This window comes from Salminus brasiliensis, chromosome 6 (genome assembly GCF_030463535.1).
Source record: "Salminus brasiliensis chromosome 6, fSalBra1.hap2, whole genome shotgun sequence".
Taxonomy (NCBI): Eukaryota; Metazoa; Chordata; class Actinopteri; order Characiformes; family Bryconidae; genus Salminus; species Salminus brasiliensis.
This window is the reverse complement of record NC_132883.1, coordinates 37,239,413-37,258,143: the sequence shown is the minus strand read 5'-3', so window position 1 is coordinate 37,258,143 and position 18,731 is coordinate 37,239,413. Positions and strand designations below refer to the sequence as shown.

The following is an 18,731-nucleotide window of genomic DNA, read 5'->3' as shown; positions in this document are numbered from 1 at the left end:
GCTGTTGAGTAGTGTTTTGTGATATTTGCCATTACACCTCATTACCAACACAAACTGGTTGTGATGATAATGACACCTTGTGACTGGTTTCACCATCAGCATATTTTAAATATTAAAAAATCAAATTAAAATGCTAAACTAAATATCCTACTAACTAGCATATCAACTAATGTTCACTGTTTTATACAGTAGGGAGCTCAAGAGAATACAAAAGACCATAAAGGTAAAAAGGTAAGTGAACCCTTTGGAATGACCTGGATTTCTGCACTATGGCACTTTGCATTTAAATATAAGGCAACACTATACATGGATGGTCCATTGTAGATGATTCATATATTCATATATATATATAATAGTTATTCAGCTGAATGTTAGGTGAGCATCTCTGAGGCATCTATAATGGACCATCCAATTAAAGTGATACCAAATATAAAATATTCAAATTCTGTGTAAGCTCAGTTAAACATCATCTTGACATAATTAAAACAAAATTATTGGCATGATAAAAAAGAGCCCCTTATACAGTGTGCTGTTTGAGCCATTTGAGCTTTCCAACCTAAATACAGAAAAAGTTCTGCATTCAAATAAATTATTTGTTGCCTTTAGCCATGGCCCTCACCAGTCCATCAACCTAAACATCATCAAAAAAGTGCAGGAAGATGAACCAAGAATCTCACAGAAAAAGGGATGTGCACAAATCTCTCAAACAAGAATTGCAGGAGTCTTAGCTAGCTAAAATAATTTATACAGGCTGTGATATTTGCTGTGATACTTGCCAAAGGCAGTGTTACTGCATACTGACCTTGTAGGGTGCCTAAATGTTTGCTTTTTCTTTTTTGGTTATTTTTATAATCTATACAATATGGAAATTAAAATGTAAGGTTGCTTAAAATATCACATACCTTTTTTAGAAATTGGGTATCCTTTATTTGCTTAGCTATTAATAGTGACAGATATTTTGAGGGGGTGGCCAAATGTTTGTGTGGCACTGTAATTACAGGATTTCACATATTCATATTTGATCTTTGCTTTATCATTACAGGACAAATAATCTGATGATGATTTCAATGCCAGTGTAAAGGTCTTGCAAAGAGTAGCTTGCTTTCATAACATTGCATGGCCTTTTCCAGCCATTGGGAACCACTCATAACCTTGATTGGCAGTTGTTAGCCAATAAAACATGATGAAACAAGACAAAAGGACCCAGCAAGTAGGGCTGGGCGATATGGTAATATATAAAGCCATTTTCACCATACATGATATTTATCATGATATTCTGACACAATGCATCAGTAGCAGCTGATTCTTAAAAACTGCTATCCAGTTATCATCCCATTCTTAGTACACTGATTTTTATTCAGCCCTTCATTCAGTTAAATAGGACTAATTACACTCTCTAAAATGTGCAGTTGGTCAGTGTTCTTTAAGCACTGACGACCCCTACGGTATACTCAGAAATATCACAATAACAAAATTAAATATATCGTCATACTGCCCACCCTCCACCAGCGGGTAGATCTAATGTCAAAGCAAGGTCAAAAAAAGGGGTGTTTAAAAAACGCTGAAGTTGCTAATGATGAATTAGACGCCCTTTCCTCAACGTCCTTGTAGTGTTGCCTAATTCCTGCACAAAACATGGTCATCTGACATTGGAGTGACATAATGTGCTTTAAATATGCAGTGTTTATGTTCACGATAAGCATTTGAAATGCCCTAAAATAACTGCTCCCCCCCACCCATCACCCCTCCAGCTGCGCCTCAGTTTCAGAAGACGTCATTCTCCGTGCTTTGGGGTGTGACGCTGACCTACATCTTTTCATGCAGCAGAGTTGGTTGGTTTTTTGTACAGAAGCACGCTGATTAAAATGAATGTGTGTTGCCAGAAAGCACAGGTCTATAAGGCTGCAGAAAGCATCGGAGGCTCTGTCTTGTCAGAAAAATCTACGTCACCCACATGTGTGTGAGAGTGCGACAGCACGAGAGACAGAGAGAAAGAAAGAGTGAGTGTATGTAAGAGAGAGAGAGAGAGAGTAGAGAGTGACTAACAACCTAGTTGAGGTGGATCAAAGTGCAGCAGCCTCAGTATTAGGGGCTCATTAAAACGGTGGCTTCTGTTCCGTTGTTGATACGCCATGTGGAGAAGTGCGTGGAGAGCTCGTCTGCGAGGACAGGGACCCGAGTGGAAACACTCCGCTTGTAATTGCAGAGAGAAGAGAGTTTCCAAAACAAAATTAAAGTCAGAGCGTCTGGCAGGGGCGCGACAGAAAGCAGGCCTGCATGTGAAAAGGCACGGACTGGGGGGGCAGTGCCCGTTCCTGACAGTGCGGGGATTAGGGGGATTTTCTCGTAAATTAATTTCGCCCTCGGTCAAGAAAGTTCGGTACGTCCGGGATGTGCCTGGAGAATAAAAAAATAGTTCCTAGTCCTAGTTTTACATCTTTCTCTCTCTCTCTCTCTCCCGCACACTCTCTCACTTCTACATGTAATGACTGGCTGCCTATGGAACACTTCAGTAGCCTACTTATGGTTTTCATGTTTAGCATATTCATGCTGTATTTCCTACACATAGGTTAGGTGTCCCTAACCTAGGTGTCCCTCCACTAGTATACTGATGGCCACTCAGTGTATATTTCATCCCAGAAGAAGAACACGCAGTGTCACTAATCCAAAGCATCACTCTTTTCCTAAAATCCCATCCTTTAAGCTCATGGGGTGCTTTGGAAAATATAGAAGGTTTAGCATTTTTTATTTGATGCCTTATAGAAGCTGACTTGACCTGAGCTGACTTGATGAATATCCAAATAAGTTAACAAATGCTCAGATATCCATTTATTGGATATTGGTGCTTCCCTTGGTTTGTTTCAGACCTGTAGAAAACACTGTCATGTAGACAATCAGGGGGACAGGGCACCTGTTTAGGGTCACCAAGGCCCTGTTTACACCTGGTCAATTTATGCATCTTAAGTATCAGGATTATTATATCTGGGTAAGGCCGAGCCACATAAAAATGCAAGTGTAAACACACCCAAGAAGCATTTAAACCTGATACTAATCACTCAAACCATTTCAGGATGAGGCCTGTGACACATTTGAGCCACATGTTATAGCAGTGTAAACACATCTGTGTATTTTTACAAGACACATCCGTCAACCAAAGCCCCTCCCTGTAAAACTGAAACACCAGTAATAACTGCTGTCTTACACAGTGATCAGACTTCAGTCTGACTATCCTGAGATGCATTTGACTATCCAGTGTAAACAGCCCTGAAATGACTTGAAATGCCTCTGTAATTATTAATTACTCATAACTCAAACATACTGAAAATCTGTATCTGGAAAATACAGATGCAATTCTGTAAAAAACTGTTGTACACTTTGGCAGCTTCCGTCAAATTACACGGACCCAAATTACACCAATTCTTTATGGGTAACGTTAGTACACATCGCTCTTCAGCGAACATACTTCTGCACAGTGTGGAGCATGAAAGCTGTAGGAGCTCAGTGTGTGGGTGGAATGTGGGTGCTAGGCTAAAAGCTAATCCAGCCTACTGGCAACAATCTCTTCATAAACATAAACTAGACATAAACTAGCCAGAGCCCACCATAAAAAAATAACAGGGTTGTAAACTGCCATGTAAAAAACGCACCTGAGCATTTTTTACCTCAACCAAAATCCCAAACTTAATATTTATTTAGCAAAGAACAAGTTAAAATTTCTAATAAATGCATCATAAAACATATATATTTCACTAGGTCTTCCAAAAGACTTTCTGGAAAGGCAAATAGTTTGTATCATGGAGCTGCCCAAGGACTAATATTGCTGTATTGCCATAGCTGGGAATAATTTGCGATAAAATGGGTTAATGACTTGCTGAGCTCAAGGGTCTGAACTGAGCTAGTCTATACCCAAACTCCCCAGTCCACCCAGTTCACGCCTCCTACCCCCATCCCAGAAAAAGCGTAATGGGTACCATAATACTGGCACCTTCGTCTGCATTCTAGGCCATGTCGAACCTTAACGGCCATGTCATTTACTGTCTAAACGAATGCAATAACTGTTCACAAACAGCTCTGCAATATACCCCCCCCCCCCCACATTTGCTTGATGTTACTAATAACACAACACAAATTACTCAGAGGACTGACTTCAGTGCTGACTCACGTCTTCCATGTAAGGCATTGAATGAAGACAGGATAAAGACAGAAGCCTAAACATATCAGAGGGGCTAACATGTCAATTCTGCTTACCCTTAAGGTCTCTACCATGTTCATATGTTTTAGGGGGGTCCTATGGCTACTGAATTGTTATAGCAGTTTTTTGTGTTATAAAATAATACAAAAATTATGCTAGCTGTATTAATGTAATATGTTGTGGAGATGATTGCCGAAATATGTATGTGGCTTGGGGGAGTAGGAGGGATGGACTCCACAAGACCTCTAAAGGTCTGGAATCAATAGGACTGCAGCAGTTACAAGTTACAAGGTAGGGCCTACATGGATTCCATCAATGAGCTATGGGCTCTCATGACTCTGTTGGCAGTTCACCAGTTGTCCACTAAGCACAGCATAAACACACCAACTTCAAGAACTAACTGTTCACTTGTTGTCTAATATTTAGGCTAGTCAATCTTTATATCATTTCTTTGTACTATAAACTTAAAATTATGCTATTAATGTAACATGCTTTGGAGATGATATGTGCCAAAATATCTGGTTTGGGGGAGTAGGAGGGATGGATGCCACAAGAACTCACCAGAAGGTCTGGAATCAATATGATTGCAGCAGTTCCAGGTTACAAGGTGGGGCCTCCATTAATTGCATCAATCAGATTGCTGGATCCATTAATTGAACACCCCACAAAAGACCTGCTGTTTTGATGTTTGGAAGGTGTTCTGACCCAGACGTCTAGCCATCTCAATAATTGACCCTTGCCAAAGCATGCTCATGTCCTTGCGCTTGCCTATTTCTCCAGCTTCCAACACACCAACTTCCAGAACTGACTGTTCACTTGCTGTCTAATATGCAGATCCCTTCCCCTCTTCCTCAGTGCTGTTCATTTTACCTGTCAGTGGTTTCACAGTTACAGCTCATCACTGTATATAAAGCAAATGTTATTGTGATTATGCAGTAGTTTATGAGTCATATGTTCACATTTCAAGGCCTAATCATTCCTGAGAACCTAAAAATATGTCATGAAACCTAGTACCTGCAGGGTTAGTGGTAGACTTCAGATAACTCAAGGCACTGTCCTACAACACACATGTAACCACATCAGTCAGCTGCACTTCTGTACGCAGACAGCAGTTCCTAGCTCTAGTTTCAGCGCAATTATCTACATGGAGGTTCACTAGCAAACCGCCCTAACTGCATCCGAAACGCAGTGCCGACGAGAGCAAAGTGAGCTAATTACTCTAATGAATATGGATGGGGCGAGTACTATGCTCAGCAACAAAATGTTTAACTTGTAAAATGCTAAATTACATGAACAACTAAGCGGAGCAGCAAACTGCCAGGAGAGTTGCTGAGGTTGAAGCTGAGCCAGAAACCTGAAAGATGTGCTCCAGGGAAATGGAATATTTAGTGATTCCTTCAAGTGGATCTTGAAGACCACACAGAGTAATTGGTGACTTATTGCTCAACCTAGTCATATGAGTTTAGTAATCTTGGGATTAGGCCAGCTGACCGCTTGAAGCCCTTCAGAACGCAAAGTGCCGTGAGTTCTGGCCTGTGGATCAAGGTTCTGTGGTTCTACCAAGGACGGAATGGTATTAACACATGGGATCCCATGGCAACCACTAGGCAACATCATAGCAACCACTTGGGAAACCATAGCAACCTCCTAGAAAAACCATAGTAACCACCTAGTAACCTAGTAGATGGGAATAAACAGTAAACAAATGTCAGCTGCAGCTCGTTTACTTATTAATACTGGGATGCAGTTAGAAGATCAATGTGCCAACCCAAGCTATGATATGATTGATATGATTGGCTGAGGCAGGAATTTCCATGTATGCTGTGGTATACTCAATTTAACTTCAACAAAGGCACAAATAGCAGCAAACTGTACTGACACTGTAACCGCCTCATCCCCACATCTTGTTTGGCGAAGATAGTCTGGATCTATGAACAGTCTTAATCCAGCACTCATACTGCATGTCAATAAGGCCGCAACAGAGCTGTTTTGGAAAGAAATCATCAATCCATATCGTCAATCTTCAGGAAAAGTTGCATTCACCAAAATATGCATGTGATTGCATGAACACCTTGGGGAGCGCTGACTCTATTACAGAGGTGTTTGAGATTTATCCGTTAGACTTAGCTTCGAAACCCATGGGAAATCACCCGGGGGCCGCACCTCCCGAACTGCTGACCTCATCGCAGCACATCATACCTCATCGTGGCGTGATGATTTGACTCATCATAGATTCTCCTTGCAGTGGTGTTCCGTTTGCTCTGACACGGCACTCTAACGGCCCGTTTTTTTTAAGATCACGAGTAATAGGTTCTAATTATCCGCTCACCTCCCTGCTCACAAATAAGCTCCCGGAATTTACATTTAAATCACTTCCAAGGCCCACGCGAGGAAGCCATTTGCACAGGTGACTGACTCACTCCATCATCTGCGACAGTCTAGCATCCTTTTTAATCTGTGTTTGGAGTGTTTTAAGTAGTCAATAAGATTTTGGTTAACAAATGTCTAGATACCATATAAATGCTGTGTTTGGTGTGTTCCCTTTCGTTCGAAAAGGGGTCAAGCCATTTCCCTGCCCTTTGGGCCTTTGTGCCAGTGTCCTTCACTTTTAAAAATAAAGGTTGTAGGAAGACATGACACCATTATTTCTTTTTTTATACCAATACTAAAACCTTTTTCTGATATTTACATCTTTTATAGTACTAAGCTTTAAAATGAGCTATTATTAATTCACCTGATTTTCAACATTTATGCATAATTAAATGGTTAAGATGTAAACAAAATCATTCACAGTGGTTTGATGTCAAATGCTAAGTATTGTACAGAGTATACCCTAAAAAATAAAGGTGCTACAAAGTGTTCTTAAAGTAGTGCCTTTAATGAACCATATATGAATCCATAATCATGTTAAAAAGAACATTGAAATTAGTAAATAACCTTTGCATCCACTTATAACCCCTTATTAAGCCCTAAGCGTATCAATCAGTCATTAATACTAATGCAGAAGCTATGGAGTCCCACAAGGTTCTATTTTGGGGCCTATATACAGGGGCAGTGGTGGCTCAGCGGTTAGAGCGCCGGGATATCGATAACAGGGTTGTGGGTTCGATTCCCGGGCTCGGCAAGCTGCCGCTGTTGGGCCCTTGAGCAAGGCCCTTTACCCTCTCTGCTCCCCGGGCGCTGGAGTTGGCTGCCCACCGCTCTGGGTGTGTGTGTGTGTGTGTACTCACTGCCCCTAACACGTGTGTGTGTGTGAGTGTGTGTTCACTACCAGATGGGTTAAATGCGGAGGACACATTTCGCTGTACAGTCCACACTGTACAGTGACGAATACGTGCACCTTTATCCTTTATCCTTTATCCTTATCCTTTATAAAAATGTTGTTAGTTAAGACAGCATTGTCATTATGAGAGTGAAGACAGCATTGTCATTATGAGAGTGACGGTAGTGTGGGCTTACATATAGAGTCTTCGGGGTTAGCCCAAAACACACACACACTTACAAAAATGCTACTGTATGGAACCAGAAATGATTATTCTATGGTATCACTTAAATAACCCTTTGTAGCACCTTTTTTAAGAGTGTAGTTTAGAATTAAACCAGGTGACTTAAGTGTTTAATGCCTCTAAAGTTTCATCATATAAAGTTTTTACATGAAGTGATTATGAATATGCAGGCTGTTGTCTAAGACAGTGTTCTACAATTGACTTGAGATAAGAACAATTTTGGCCTTAAATCTTTTTTTGAACCAATGTATGGCGGAGAGGTATAGCACATGCAGACAAAGGAACTCCCTAAAGACAAAAAACTCCCTAAAGACAAAAAACATAATTTTATAATTTTTTTAACACTACATATAAAGCCAAGAAGACATGTATGGTCTCCATGTTGACTTTGTGTTTAGTAGTATCTAAGCTTAGAAGTATCTTTAGATCCTAGTCCATATAAACTAGCTAAGGGTATTTTCTGAGTAAACAGTGAAGCACTTTTGGAAGTCACACTGGATAAGAGTGTCTTCTAAATGCCTTAAAAGTAAATGTAAGTTAACTGGTCGTTTTACATCATAAAAATAAATATAATAGCTATATATTTGTGTTGTAAACATCATGTTGACCACTGTAAACCCTAACCCTAAAATATATTGTATCAAACTACTCTGGGTGAATTTGTGTACATGACAATGAACAAATGTAGAAATGTTTATACAGTATAGTTAATAACAGTAGAGTTCCCCTTTAAGATTGACTTCTAATATACATTAGGCTATCATGCTGCAACTAACTTTGACCCCAAAACTGATTTTGATAAACATGCAAATTAAACAAAGAGGAAAAATAGAAAGAAATGCTTTTGGATTGTCAGGAATAACCCAAGAACCAACCAAGACACAGGCCTGCCATGACCTGGAAGCTGCTAGAACACCAGCCTCACTGTCTACAGTTAAGCCAGTTTTACATCCCCATGGACTGAGAGGCTGCCGTCCAAGAATGAAGCCCAAACTCCAAAATCAACACCTTCAAGCTGGACTAAAGTTTGCAACTGAGCACATGCACAAAGAAAAAAGCCTTCTGAAGGAAAGTTTTATGGACAAAGATTGAGTTGGACCACAATGACTAGAGGTGTCTTGACGTGTGTGGAAAAGTAAAAGTCAGGCTTTCAACCCCCAAAACACTGAACCAGCTGTTAAGCATGGTGGTGGGAGCATCATACCCATATATCTGTAAACACTGCACAAAGTGTATGGAATAATGAAGAAGGAAGATCTCAGAATTCTTCAGCATAACTTCAAACCATCAGCTAGACAGTAGAAACTTAGTTAATTTGGTGATCCAACAGGAGAATTGCTCTTTAAAAGCCAGGCCAGATAATTGTTTGGTTAGATTAGCTTAGCTCAAGCAACTCCAACGCTCGACTACCCCACAGGAATGAACACAGAGCTGATCCATTTTTTGCTTATATCGATACCGATACCCATCGATTCTTATGTGCCATCCCTCTCACGCCTCAGAGCTCTTGAAAGAACCACCATGTCTTTAGGGAACCAACGATGGTTCTCCTATGGAATCCCTTTACAGAGAAGAGCAGTGCTCTCAGACTGTGGGAAATAAGAGACGTCTGTCTGGATCATCACTTGGAAATTCTTTGTTCTAAACTGCTCTGAGCTAATGTGTATCATGAGGGCAGGAGGAGGGGAGGAGGTGGGGGTGCATACAGTTCTGGGCACTCGCTGTCCAGCTGATCATGGCTTAGCACAGCCATGTAGAGTAATACAGAGCTCTGGACGTGGCTAATGAGAGCCCTGACCCTAATAGTTAAGCCATGCACATACACCTTGAGTTGAACAGAGCAAACATCCAACTCCAGCTGAGGCATGGGCTGTGTTCTCATCCAGAACAGCGGGTCCTGAGGGCTGATAGCAATAAGAGGGGCAACAGAAATAGAAATGACAGTGACAGTAACAGTTACAGTGCACACTGCTTCCACACTGCAGCCACACAGTGGAGGGTTTAGTGATTAGATGGCAACCCATTCTTGCTGCACAGGGATGCACGTAGCTACAGCAGAGGACTGAATAGACATAATAGACATAATAGGGTCATCAAAAGCTTCAGCTCTGCTCCACATCATTGAGAACATCTCAGGTGTAGCCTCGGACCACTCTCATTCCCCGTCACTACTGGTGGGCTTCACTCTCACTCACAAAAAGTGGTGGAGCTTTGGATGGAGTTGAAGTTGGCTCCTTGTGCGAATCCCCCGGTCCACCTTAAACGGTGCAGTCGTTGAACTTAACGGTATGGACCTCTTTAGTTTAACAGTGGCATCTTTTAAGGTGGACCGGGGAATTCGAACAAGACGCTGAAGACGTGAATATGAAGCCAACTTCATCCTCTGGTCTTCAGGCGTGGAAGGTGGGCTTTCCAGACGCACATCGTACAGCCATAGCAGCTGAAGCCCCCTGCCCATGGAGACCCCCACACACGCTGAATAAGACTGAACTAAACCCATCGCGTGTCGCCTGTATGTCTCCTTACCTCGACTGGATTTCGTCGAAAAGCAGACCCCCGGTGCTCGCTGGCTCGCGCTATGTCCACGCAGCCCTCCTTTGTGTTTCTTTATTCCAATTCAAAAAACGGCTCGCCGCAGCGGCAACGTCGCCCCGCGAGGAAAATGGCAACCATATGGCCGGACGTGGTGGGCTAACGGTACATCCCTCATCGCGTCGGATCCCCCTCATTCGCTCGACATCCGAAGCCGATCGCCCTTCACAGGCAGTTGAAGCGCGGGGAGGAGCGCGCGCGCAGGGAAAGGCGTCCGGTCCGGTCCGCGCACCGCCGTGTTCGAGCGAACACTGCCTCCTCTCTCTCTCACACACACACACACAGAGAAACACACACACACACACACACCTCACACTCGTACATACACACCGCCCATTGAGCAGCTGTAGGAGGAGGAGGAGGAGGAGGAGGCAGCGATGAATGGAGTAGGAAGAGTGGATCACATGCTGATTCCATCCATGCTCCTCTTCGTCAGCTCATGATGAAGGGCTGCCTCCCTCCCGTCCGTTCCAGGGGTCATCGGATCCGCGCGACCCCCCAGGGCCAGCACTTCTCGCCTGGGGTCAACTTTGCCCGTAGATTGCCGTAAAAAAAAGCTGACAGTGGTCTTCAGTTATATCCCAACATCTAAACATCTCAAATAACTGACCCCAAAAGCCATGTAGGCAGAGCTATAGTCAGATATATGTGTATACAGTACCATAATACAGTGCATTATGATCAGTTATTCATTTTTCAGGAGATACTGTATTTGTAAGGAGTTGTGAGGCGCTGCACTTCAAAGGACAATAGGTGGGTTTCCAAAACTGAAGCTGAAAAAATGATTCTAAGAGACTGAGGAAGTGGGACTCCTAACAACCATGCAAGACAAGGTTGGGGCAGCTGTGGCCTAAAGGTTAGAGAAGGAGGCTAGAAGGTCACTGGTTTGATCCCCAGGACCTCCACAGATGAGGTGCCCTTCAGCAAGGCCCTCCCAACCCCCACACCTGCTTCCTAGGTGCAGAGGATGAGGATTCTGCCTACAGTTCTCGGTGTGTGTTCTCACTGCCCTCATCACTGGTGTGTGTTAAATGAGGAGGCTGAATTGTAATTCTACTGTAATCTTAAGCTTTCATCTTTGGGAGAGAGGAGAACATCAAGCTCCATGCTTGCTCTAGCTCTGGTGTAGCAATTTTGGAGGACCAAGTAAAAGACAGGAGTGGAGACCACTGGGTAAACAATTATACATGTCTCAGGTCCTCTCTGGCAACAGTAACTACAGCTGGTCCCTGCAAACTGTGGCTTCGTTGGCTCCTTTCAAATTTCACATTTATTTTGACCCATCTAAGAAATCTAGGAAAAGACTGGGCATATACATTGTCTATATATACTATATAGACAAAAGTATTGGGACAACTGCTCATTCTTTGTTATTAAAAAAATCCTGATCCTGCTTTTGTTGGCGTAACTGTCTCTACTGTCCAGGGATGGCTTTCTACTAGTTTTTTTGGAGCACTGATGTGATGATTTGATTGCATTCAAGATTGTTAGTGAGGTCAGTAGTTGGATGATGACCACCTTAACTCTATCCCCCAACTCCCCAGCTCATCACAAAAGTATTGGATGAAGCGCCACCGTCATTCCAGAGAACACAGTTCCACTGCTCCACAGCTCAATGCTGGGTTGACGTTATACCCTTCTAGCCCACACCTGGCATTAGGTTCATGTTTATCTGCTCCAGATAGTCCTATTCTATTGGCAGTACTTATTTACAGGGATAGACAAGCTGTGTGTGTGCATTTGCAGTTCTGTGTCAGCAGTTGGTGCAATTTAGTAGCTGAATGCATTCATTAGAAGGGGTGTCCACAAACCTTTTGTAGTATACATATATTGTATGTCACCTATACAGTATTTTCATACCACACAAATATATCTATGGGATATTTCAGATATTGTAATATATGTCATATATTTGATATATATGTGTGTGTGTGTGTGTGTGTGTGTGTGTGTGTGTGTATTTTGCTGTATAACAGATTTCTGTATGGACTAGCAGCACAATGTGAGACATCATTCTTGCCATGGGAGGTGAGGGATCTATGCATCTTGCATAGTTAGCATATAGCAAGAAGCAGCACGTTCCAAAAGATCATGCATGCTCTTCATCCTCTTCACTGATTCCTCATTACGCTCATCAGCGGGATCAGAACTCAGCTCCTGAACTGGACACAGAAGATTGAAGTGCAGCCTGTGTGAAGCTCTACCAGATGATAATACTAAGCACTCTTGACAATGAAGATGCCAAAAAAGGTACTTTGCTCAAAGCCACAGAAGAACCACTTACGGTGTCCTGAAGAGCCTTTCAGTGGATGGCTTCGTCAATGAGATGTGAGGGTGATGGAAGCTCCATTAAATGTAAAGATTCAATGAAGACCCCCTTAAACTGGCAGAGAACTTTTACATTATGTAAAGTTTCCTTTTTATTTAACGGGAATATTTTAAAGGAAACCAGTGAAATGACTGCTCACGGTAACCTACCCAACACTGCAGATGCATCGGATGGAGATCAGGCTGAAATATGCTGGAGGAGAACTTCTTTAATGTGAATCTCACTTCCACACACAATCCACACGCACTCCTCTTTTACACTGCATGTTTCCATTGACATTGTAGCACTGTTACGTAACTCAACTTCTTCACGAGTTGGTGAATGCATGAATAAAGCTTCCCTGGAGGCTGCGGTTGCAGCCAGTGAGAAAAATACGCAAAGGACCCACTCAATGAACTGGGGCGCGAGAGCCAGCGATTTTAAATAGCAGCTCAATTATATTGAGCTTATTAATATCAGCTTGAGCAGCGTCAATCTTTCACCAGTGCTGATTAGTTTAGTGCAGTATTTTGAGGCATAATTCACAAAAGAGAAATCCTATTGAGAGCCTATTAATGTCTTAAGTAGTGACGGATTCAAGACACCCAAGAATTTAAGATATGCATTTTTATAATATTTATTTACGTTAATTTCTTGAATCAATACTTATGCAGCTATGCTAGCAATGCAACCCAGTATTAGTATTTACACTGTTACGCATTACTTAGTAGGTGGTAATGCTGTAGATAGACCTAGGCTATAATAAGTGGCTACACCGCCAAATAACTTATGTACAGTTGTTTGAACTGATGATTTTGGGATCTGCATTTGTTTAAAAATGGCTCCAATAGACATTCCTGATTTGTATAAATCTACAATCATCCTCCTCGTGTCTGCGCTGAGCTCCTTGAACTTTCCCATTGTACTGCGTGTGGCACAGAGAAGCTGCCAGCTGTAGTCAATCATGAGCAGGATGTTAAGAGGCCTCCGCCTGGGCAGGATAATGGACACTTCAAGAAAATTTCAGCACCACTGAATACTTAATAATGTGAGTGGAAGTATGTATACTTTCAGCCGTACTATCTACATATAGACGATGTACACTGCATGTCCAAATGTTTGTGGACACCCCTTCTAACGAATGCATTCAGCCACTCTAAGTTGCACCCATTGCTGACACACATGTGCAAATGTGCACACACCCACAGCCAGTACAGTCCCTGTATAGAAGTACTGCCAATAGAATAGGACTCTCTAGAGCAGATTAATATGAACCTATTGGCATCATGCCTAATGCCAGGCTTGCAAGTAGCAAGATAAACTCTTTTCTTAATATCCTTGATTTTGGAAGAAACAAGGAATGAACAGGTGTCCCAATAGTTTTGTCAATATAGTGTATGTAACAGACAATCACACAAACTCATGTTTCATGTATTTCATTTGTGCTTTTAGCTTTTCAAAAACACATTTAATGATGTTAAGGTCTGGACTCTGGGGTTTTTCTTCACCAGCAAGTTCCACAGTTTGACTAAATCAAATGTTCTTATTTCCTTTTCTCCACAAAGGCTTCTTGATCAACTCCACAGCATTGAGTTTCTCCTGTCCTTCAAAGATAACAATGTTTTAAATGGATTTATGAAATATGTGATGTTTGGGATGCCTGAAGTTCCATCTCCTCCCAAACTAACATCCTATAAAGGACCATCTCTACCTTCCATGACCCATGGCAAAGCTTCCCTTTAACTCAGTCATACCTCTCATTCCTAACTCCACTTATCAAGAGGGATCTGGCCATCTAGCTCATAGCAGAAGCTACCTGACCTTGAACCAGCCCACGTTCTCAGAGTTCTGTCCCTTTTACATTCATACATTCTCCTTACATACCATATATATACTGAGGGCATGGTCTGAACTCGCAAATAGCTGTTTATCTGATGTTTATCTCATGATATCATCAGTTGTACTCAGTCTCCTATATTATCATCATCTTTTGTGATGTGTAATAGCCCCCCCCCCCCCCCCGGCATGCACATTACTCTCAAAGTTAATTAAAAATATGAAAGCACTTAGGTGGTCCTTTTTTCATTTCAGTTAAGGAGCAGAGCGCTCCACATTGAAGTAGGCCGAGGAGCATTTAGTAGCGCATTAGCATTCGCCAGCATTTGTGGAAAGGTGTGCTGCTGCACCTCCATCAGCCTCCTGAGGTTTGAAGGAGGTTGGTGGTTGCGATGGTGAGAAAAGAAATAATGGGCTATGCAGCATCCACCCAGGCTCACTTAATGATCCCAAGGCAGAGGCATTTATGTTTAAAACACCATCCAGCTTCCAACACATGCTGCTCATTTGCTGCCTGATATATAGATCCCATCCCTTCACAGGTGCCACAGGTACCAGATAATCAGTGTTGTGAGGTGGGTCCTCCATGTCAGTTTAATGTTTTAATGTTATGGCTGATCGCTATATAGACTGAGAGTGTTGTTCTGCACTTCTTCACAGAGCTTTGTGCAGAATAGGACTATATGAGTCTGAAAGCCAGCGACTGTGGAAGCCAACAGCTCTGGAAGCCTGGCTGCACAAGTGTTACATAATAACACAGAGGCGCCCCCTGTGATTCACACAGATATGTATGTATATGTTGCATGAATGGACTCAATGTCATTCATGGTAAGGAACAAAGACAGACCAGTAGTGTTCAACGCTGTTTTAGCATTTCATGAAGTAATACCTTAAGACAGATGTGAATCAAAATATTACACTATTAACCAAGTATTAAAACAAATTTATGATAAAGAAGGGAATATCATATTAGCATCATTTTAATCTATTAGAAACATTTTATCTGCAACCAAATTTGCTTAATATTGTTGATAAAGGTTGATTCCAAACGTCAAATGGTATGTTTTGTTCACATGCATTTGATGAAAATTTTGCTAAATGCTTCACAGAGAACAACCTTTTGTACATTTCAGTGCAAAATGACGGTTTATTTTCATTTTTACATATTAAAAAATAAAAGTATGCAAAAAGTATGGCACATTTTATGTCGCTGCTGTCCAATGAAAAACAAATTCTGGATGACTTGACCAATAGAAATGCTCTAAATGACTTAGAATAAACTCTTTACATTGACTTCCATTTAAAGTGAAGAACATTTTTGCCTTTTGGAGATAGCGACAATATGTTATATTTATTATTTTTTTTTAATCTTAATAAAAAAAAACATTCAGCAAATGCATAGAAACTGTGCTCTAAAATGTGTTTACTTTGTTTTTAAGGGTTTAACTTGTTTAAATAATATTCTTGTTTTTTTTTTATTTTTTTGTTGAAAAAAACAAACTGTGTTATTTGAACAGGGGGATCCAAACTTTTGCATTCAACAATAAACGCACTGATAAGGAGCCAACGTTAATGCTTTGTGTGTTTCTAACTTAATTTAGCTGGACTGGCGCCCTGTCCAGGGGGTATTCCTGCATTGCGCCCACTGATTCCGGGTAGAACCGCAACTCTGACCAGGAAAAAGCGGACAAGAAGATGAGCAGATGGACGGATAACTGGATTTATGAAGAGGGCAGTTGAAGTCCTGCATTGTAATTGGCTGACCCACTCTTACAACTGCTTTCATAAAGCAGCAACTAAATACATTATGACGGAAAAACTCCACCAGTGTTCCATAAATGATGTTTATTATGGTATTTGTGCATTGCAAAGCCACCATAGCAACACCATGACAACCACTTAGAAACCACCTGGGATACCATAGCAAATGCCTTACAAACCTCCTAACAATAGCCTAGCAGCATCATACCAACCAGCTTGCAACACTGTAGCAATCCCTTTGAATAGCACAGCAACTACCTAGCAACAACCTTACAACCACTAAGCAACTCCATAGCAACCACAATACCATAATAACAGCCTAGCAACTACCTGGAAGTGGGAACAACATAATTTTCTCACTCCATCGCATGAATCTTCTCATCTAGCCAAAATGTTGACAGAGAACCCCTAAGAATTGCAGCAAAGTTCACTTAATAACACTCAAAAACCAATTTCCGTATCCCACAATAGTGACGAAGCAAAGGTGGAACAAAGGTGGAATGATCTTCCAAAGGTCATCACTCACAGAGATATTGCTATGATTGAAACAGCCTTTTAAAGCAGGTGGTGGCGTATCCCTTAAACTGCAACTCTGCAGCTTTTGGACTGCAGACTTGAATCACACCAGACAACCCATTTCACCGCTGTGCAATAAAAAACAAAACAAAAACATGTATCTACATTTTGGTCTGTTTTTAGTTTTCTCCATGGTTTGAACCCTGCAGCTGCTCTTTGTACACTGTGTACATGATTCTGGATGAATGGACCAATAGAAATGCTCTAAATTATTTGAAATAAGCTCTTTTCAAAGTTAAGAGCCTTTTCCTGTAAAGTCACCATTTTGAAGATACATGCTTTTTTTCCATTGGACAGCGATGAATTGCACTGAGAGGACGACTAGATAGGTTTTCCTAAGACTGGAAAAATTCAGGCCTTCACCACCTTAAATTGTTTTCAGCTGCCTGCTGCCTTGCTGCTGGCCTGTTGTGTGCATTTGTACCAGACAGTGATACAAGGTTTTCGTTACTTTTTCAAAAAGAGCAAAATACAAAAAACATTGTACATCTCTCTCTCTCTCTCTCTCTCTCTCTCTCTCTCTCTCTCTCTCACACACACACACACACACACACACACACACACAAAGAGAAAATCCATTTAGAAGGTATAGGGTATTGCAGTAGATGAAGAACTAAGTCTCAGGGCTCTTAATCATGGGGACATTCAGAGAGTATATGAACACTATAAGTATCCAAAGCTACAGTTAGACCACCTGAATGTAGAACATAAGTGTATGCCTGAGCATAGATGTAGTGTATAATAATAATAATAATATATTAGTATATAATAATAATAACATTAAAAGGCCCACCTTCCTACATTTTTCCTACATTTGAATATATGGCATGTGACTGGCGCTAGAATAGTGTGAGGAGTGTTAGGAGCCTTGACAAGGACAATTACTGCTATCATGTGTTGTGCTAATCCAGCCGGGGGAATCAAACCCTAGTCTACCGGGAAAGGAAAGGCGGTGCTGTTACCCGCTATGCTCAAGCAGCCCTCTTGCAGTTTGTGTTGCCTCCCTGAGCTTCACTTATACTGTTTGTTCTACGTACCAAAAATGTTCATTAATGCTTGTTCACATTAAGACTCACATTAAGATACACTCCTGATAACGTCAGCATGAATGGGCGGGGCTAAAGTTCTGTATGATGAAATATGGAAATGTGCTAGATTTATAAAACAGCACATCATTGCTGTCCAATGAAAAACATGCATCTCCAAAAAGATGCTTTCACAGGAAAGCAAAGATACTCTTAGAGCATTTTTATTGGTCCATTGTTACAGGGCTACAGGGTTCAGACCATGGAGACAGATGTTTTTCATTAGACATCAGCGATATAAAAAGGTAAGCTTGGTTGATGCTTTACCCAGTTCTCCACAGTTCCACACTCCTGTGTGTGTTTGTGTGTGAGACGGGTGCAGTTTCAGGAAAGCTGCCAACACAGCAGAGGAAAAATGAAAGGCTATTAGTAGTGTAATGATTCGGCTGTATGCTATTACTGGTAGATCCTTAGCTGATGACAGCTCACTCATAATTCCAGGGCCACCGCTGTCATTAGGAAAGAAAGAGAAAGGGGCGGCAGTAATGAAGGACATTTACATCCTGCAAGTTCACAGAGTACAGCATTAAGCAACATTAGCATTTCAGTCATTCTCATAGGTGTCCATTACTAGGAAACTACACTCTGCAAAATGGCATCCAGGCATCATAAAGGGCTCTTTGGAGCAATAACATGGAAAAGGACCATCAGAGCTAATTAATTTAGTTAGGAATTTAGTTTATTTAGTTAGTTTGTTTCGAAATAAAACGTTTGACATCATTTAAGGTTTGAACCTTAACAATAAAAAAAGTAAAAAACTGTGAAAAACTTTTGTCCATTTTTTCTGATTTCCTCAAATGTCAGGTGATGCATCAGACAACAAAGGACTTTTATTTTGACATGCTTTTTAAAATTATATTTTGGGATAATATTTT

At 41.4% G+C, this 18,731-nt stretch overlaps 1 protein-coding gene across 4 annotated transcripts in view; it reads right to left on the bottom strand.

Annotated features, from left to right (window-relative positions):
* The window catches only part of gpr153 (G protein-coupled receptor 153), a 53,394-nt gene extending 42,844 nt beyond the window's left edge, over positions 1-10,550 (bottom strand). For all 4 annotated transcript variants that reach the window (XM_072682249.1, XM_072682251.1, XM_072682252.1 and 1 more), the window contains exon 1: positions 10,225-10,550. The gene's annotated coding sequence lies outside the window, so the exon portion shown is untranslated. The remainder of the gene's footprint in view (positions 1-10,224) is intronic.
* Between the last annotated feature and the right edge of the window lie 8,181 nt (positions 10,551-18,731).